This window comes from Macaca mulatta, chromosome 18 (genome assembly GCF_049350105.2).
Source record: "Macaca mulatta isolate MMU2019108-1 chromosome 18, T2T-MMU8v2.0, whole genome shotgun sequence".
Classification (NCBI taxonomy): domain Eukaryota; kingdom Metazoa; phylum Chordata; class Mammalia; order Primates; family Cercopithecidae; genus Macaca; species Macaca mulatta.
Window position 1 is genome coordinate 53,783,297 of NC_133423.1, and position 6,000 is coordinate 53,789,296.

Here is a 6,000-nt window from a genome sequence, read left to right on the forward strand (position 1 = left end):
ATTAGTGGGCAAGAGACATTGCCCCACAGGGGTCAGCTAGGTGATATAAATGTGTCTCTCAAAAAATAAACAGCAAAAATGGTGTGGCTTGTGATAAACTGAAGAGGATAAGCTTCTCATTAAAGTATGTATATCCAATTTAAAAAATAAAACAAAAAGCACATTGTCGCTGAAGCATATCTGTGGGCTGGATTCAGCCTGAGACCTGCCAGGAGGTCCACCTTGAAAATTAGGCTTCTTAGAAAATAATTCTTTCTCCACAATTGTGCGTAATCCTAACTGAAACCTTTCTCTACTTCCCTTCCTACAGTATTTTATTTCTTGTTTAAATGACTTCATGTTTCTCACCACTAAAATCCTTTGTTGATATTAGCAACTTTTAAGCATAAGTCATTTTCAAAATGGCTGCCCACACACTGACAGAAAGAGAAAGGTAGGATTGATTTTAAGTATTTACATGGGATTCCAAAGTGTTTCTGATATTTACAATAAATTGAAATACCCATAAGAGTAGAGCCCAGGAGAAAACTTATTACTTTCTGTACTTCCTGAAGCAAAAAATATATTAAACATCCCATAGTGCTGTCAAGTGCCAAATATTCAGGTCTATGTCAGAGGTGTCCAATGTTTTCGCTTCCCCAGGATACATTGGAAGAAGAAGAATTATCTTAGGCCACACATAAAATACACTAATGATAGCTGATGAGCTAAAGCAAAAAATTGCAAAAAGGTCTCATAATGTTTTTAAGAAAGTTTATAAATTTGTATTGGGCCACATTCAAAGTCATTCTAAGCCACATGCAGCCCACGGACCATGGGTTGGACATGCTTGTTCTATGTGTTCCACAGGAAGGAGTAGCAACTTCTGGAAGAAAACAAAGCCAAACCTTGTAACCATGCTGAGAAATGATTCCGCGTGATTTCATATTTCTCCACTGAGCCTGTCTGTGCTAGAGTTTTATATTTGAGAAATATGGCTAAAATATGTTATAATTAGAAGTTATGGAGATAATAAAATCTGTAAATAGCTATAACTACAGCCTTACCTCTCTTGAAAGTTGTAGCCATTTTCTATGTCTAATAGAATGATCCACTGTAACATGGAGAGAATCAAATATTCCATAGACATTGACTGTCACAAAAATAAATTGAATAAATGAGCAGTTGAAGTTTATAGATTATGTCTAAGGGACTTGTCTTTAAGTCATACACATAAATACACACACAGAACTATTCCTCAATAACTCTGGAAATATTTAATCCTTAATTTATGCCAACTGAAAATTTAGGCAGGGAATGAAGATCTAATAATGTATAAAATTCCATCCTTGAACACTTTTAGGCAGTTTTTCAGTGCAAATGCTTTGGATGTCTCATATCAACATCTGCATTTTCATATTTCCATGCATACAAAGTATGTGTTGAGTAACATGATATTTACAATAAATTTGAATACCCAGAAGAGAGTGCACATACTGCCTGCTATGAACATGGGAGAAATGGTTCTCTCTCTGTTTTATCTTCAAAATGTTCATAAATTAGTTAGGGAAAGAAGACTTGAACATAATAAAATTACTAAATTTATGAGTTTAATTGTTGAGTTCATAGTATAAAAAATAAGTGCTATTGTTCCAATATTGTCCCCTGGAGGGGGATAAGATTGTCCCATGGAAGAAATACTTAGTCTTGTTGTACACTAAGTATTTCATCATTTATTTAAGAAGCATATGTTGAATTCCCATGCTCCAGGCAGTGGGTTTTTTGCTTTGTGGTGACAGTACAAAAAACCCGACAGTTTCCGTCTTTAGGAATAAAGGAAGTTATATACTCATCTTGAAATATGGGTATCACGTGGTTAAGTGGAAAGGGGATGGGGAGTACACTCCAGAATTATGGAAGCAGGTCACACATGTGGGAATGAATGAGTTGGACTTGGAGAAGAGCCTGGCTGAAGAATTTATTATTAAGATGGGTAAGAGATATGTTTATCGACAGTCACAGTCATATTACAGAAGATCTCCTTAAATTTGATATTTTTCCCATTGAAAGCCACTGTTTACTTTATCAGAACTTGTTTGAAGTCTATGTCTTACTCCTTTGCCTTTACCTCAGTAATCTAAGGCAAAATAATGGTGATACTGTTGATAATGACTATTGATATCGATACATATAGTACCTTTTTCATTTCTTTATCTCATCTTGTCATCTAAATAAGCCTGGGGAAAATGGATAGCACTGTTATTACTTTCTTTGAATTAGGGGGGAAAAGACAAACAGAAAACAAAAAGAAGTTCACCTTTGGTGACTTAGACATGGGACCGTGCACAGATAGCCAGACTCCTAGCCTAAGACTCTTGGAGCAAAAAACAAAAATTGTAAGTGTGTTAAAAACACATATATTGTAAGTATCAATGATTAAAAAAAACCAAATTTCAAAGTTTAAACTAAAAGTCTTCATTTTATATATTTTTAATCATCTCTACTGTATAAGTAACTGCTGTACTCTGGAAAGTCAGAGTCTATCCAAGCAGCAGCCTTATTTTACCCCAGAAGCAGGCATAGTGCACTGTTTATTCTGAAAACCTATACTTTAATCCCATAATCTCCCTTCATTACTTGGTTAGCCTGTCTCCGTGGGTTGACACAGTATGTGTGAGTACTGGGAGAGAAGGTTACCAACTAGAAAAATCCCTTGATCATTATCCGAGTTCGATATGGCCTAGAACCTAATCAATCACTTTTTAAAACAATCCAACTAATATAGTGAGAGATGGGGATTGGAGGAAGAGTCCATTTAATGACAAATAACTAGCCCTGTCTCAACTCTGCTACTGGATTGAAGTAGGGATTTATTGAAATATGTATGTGAAATTATAAATAATTTTCAATGAAGAAAGAATGATAGGATGAACTGGAAATCCATACTCCTAGCCCTCTCCAAGGAAATGGGAGGATTCTGATTTCCAAATAATATAATCAAAAGTGACATAACTACTCCTAGAGGGAAAAGAAAGCTGGTTAAAGATGCTAAGAGCCAAATTCTCTATACGATGAAGGTTTTTTTTTAATCTTTCTTTTCTTGCTTTATTGGGAGGGTCAATATCAAAATCATGCTAATAGGGGAATATATTTTAATCAAATATTATGTATTCTGAGAAAACCCAGTGTTTGTATCTTGAGTAAATGAAAATCAACCATTGATTTTTCTAATATAGAAACTGATTTTAAGTTATAACACCTCCCCTACTTTTATGAGTAGAAATCTCAAGGCTGTAGAACCTAATTTCACCACCTTGCAAATCTCTCCATTATTGTTTGAGACAATTTTATGAAGTTTGTCCAACAATAAAATCCCAAGTTTATAAAATCCCAGAAAAATATCTAGGGACAAGTGTTTTCCTCTTTTATGGGAAGAAGTAGAATTTTCTCTGGGGGAGAGGGTGTGGACTTGAAAGAAAGGCCTGTGTGCAAAAGAAAAAGGGAGGGAGAGAAAAGGAAAGAGGGAAGGATGAAAAGTGGAAAGGGAAGAGGGAGAGAGAGAAAAGAAAACTCATCAGTAGGAAGCCTGAGAAAGACTTGATTCTCTGAGTCCACCATCAGTCCTGCCCCAAGCTGCTAAAGAGTTTCCTAGAAGATAAAAGAGGAGTACCTTTCTACTTCTAGTCACACATCCAAAGATACTGTATACTACTTTTATTAACAACATTAAATGTGAAGTTGTAATCTGTGAGCAGCAATGAGAGATCTAGTTGCAAACTGAGTCATGGTTTGTCGGTAATTATATTGTAGGATCATATTTGTGTTTCATATTCAATAGATTTAAAATTTTGATACATCCAACAAATAGCAGACTATCAGGAATAGACTATTGCCAACTATTTTCACTGGAGACCAAAATGAAAAACAGAATTCTGAATCATATAATTTCAATAAATGATGAGTCTGATGGAATTAATGCATAGAATGATACATTTATTCATTTTATTCTCAGTGAAAATATATATAATTTATCCACTGAACATCAGAAGATTCTTACTAAAGAGAGTCAGTATATACACTGAAGCACTGCACAATTAGATCCTCCAAAGAGGATAGGAATCATAGCTAACAAATACTGTGTGTGCTAGGTACTGGTCTAAGATCATTCCATGAATTTATTCACTTAAGTGGGGTGGAGGTGGGGGGCTCAGTTGTTACTTCCATTTTACACATGAGTAAATGAGGTGTGGAGAGATTAGTCCACTTGACAAATGTGATATAGGTAGTAAGTGGGTGATGCTACATTTACTGTAGATCCTCTGGCAACCTAAGCATCCCTAGATGCACAATGATCTTTCTGCTAATTGAGACCCAGAGCTTCCAGTGAGGCATCCGAGAAAGATGAGATCTGGAACTCCACATCTTGACAAATTCTCCAGCTGGTTCTAGCAGAGCCAACACAATGATATGGGTACTAATGTCCACTGAACCTGGACCCATCCACCATAGCTATACCATAGAACAGGAAGTGTTGTTCTTATGTTTGTCTTCACGCATCATCTAGCATGGATATGCCTGCAGTTAATATTTTTAGTTTATTAAATGGATAAATCAGTAAAACTACTGATTGGATCAGATATTTAGGCAGCTGGACTTGGCCTAAAGCTAATCTCTGAGGTGCTCACAGGACCAGGGTCTGGAAACTCCTTAATCACTCATATAATTTTCTGTGGAATATTGTAGAGGAAGACAACTTTCCACATTTTTTTTTCCTTTCACTTTTCCTAATTTCATCCTAAGTGTTTTGCAATGATCTTATTGTCACCGTATCACTTAGCCCAAGAAAGCCACACAGACTTCACGATTGTTTTGTTTTGTTTTGTTTTTCTTTAGAATGTAGTAAGCTTATTGACTTGTAGACTAGCTGGATTTCCATAGGTAATCTTTTGCAAGACTTGTATTAGCATGTCATCCACATAGGGATCCATTTAGAATCATCATGAATAGATTTGCTAGAGCTTATGTTTTTTCAGTCTTTGGAATTATATCCTCGGAAAACAGAAAACACATTCTCTCCTGCTGTATGAAATATGCAGGAGACTACTTTGGGTTACAATGCTCTTTTGCATTTGCACAGATGCTGAAAAGCAAATTCTCAGCTGGTCGGTCTCACTCAGAAGGTGTGCTTCACTAATAACTGTGTATGGGGGAGCATTGCCAACTCAAAATATAACAAGTTAAACAGCATGTTTTATTAGCATTATTCTTAATGCTAATGTAATGTCTATCCACGAAGGCTGCATTGTTAGATTGTTAGTACAGTAGATTGTAATGACAAAAGGAATTAGATGGGTTTTCTATGTTAAATCAATCATTAAGCAGTGCTATAATTATTTGCTGTGGGGAACGCTCTTTTTTCTATTGTAAAATTGACACAGTCTATGAAAGTAATTGCTGTGTTTTCATCCTAGGGCCCTTTAAGATTAGAGTCTGGGAGGAAGATGTGGCACTTCTAATCCTTCTGACATTTCAGAGGGACTATCCTGGCAGGAATAATATCACATCACCGTGTAATTAATCAGTGCATTTTCCTGTGGTCTGTGAAACCCATGTATCCCTCTGTATTTGAGAGACAGAAAGGTGGCATGTTCGAACCTTCTGTAGCTTTAATTATAATGTGATGTTGGGTCCAATTATATTCTTGGCCAATTTGACCTTTTCAGGTTGCATATTCAGACCATTTCACTTATTTGGGGGTTTGAAGATTTTAGGCATCAATGTATGTGGGTTTGAAATCATTGGATACCTGTTTCCTTCATTTCCCTGTGAATAAGAAAGTCTTAAAGAATCTAAGCTGGTAATGATGACATTACATTAGAAAAGAGAAACCTTTATTAGAGAAAATGGCATGCCTTCATCTCACAGATAAGGCCAACATAGCAGGAACCTTTGTTAAAGTGCAATTGCTCTCTTCTCTCTTCTCTCCTTTCCTCTCCTCTCCTCTCTTCTCTCTCTCTCTCT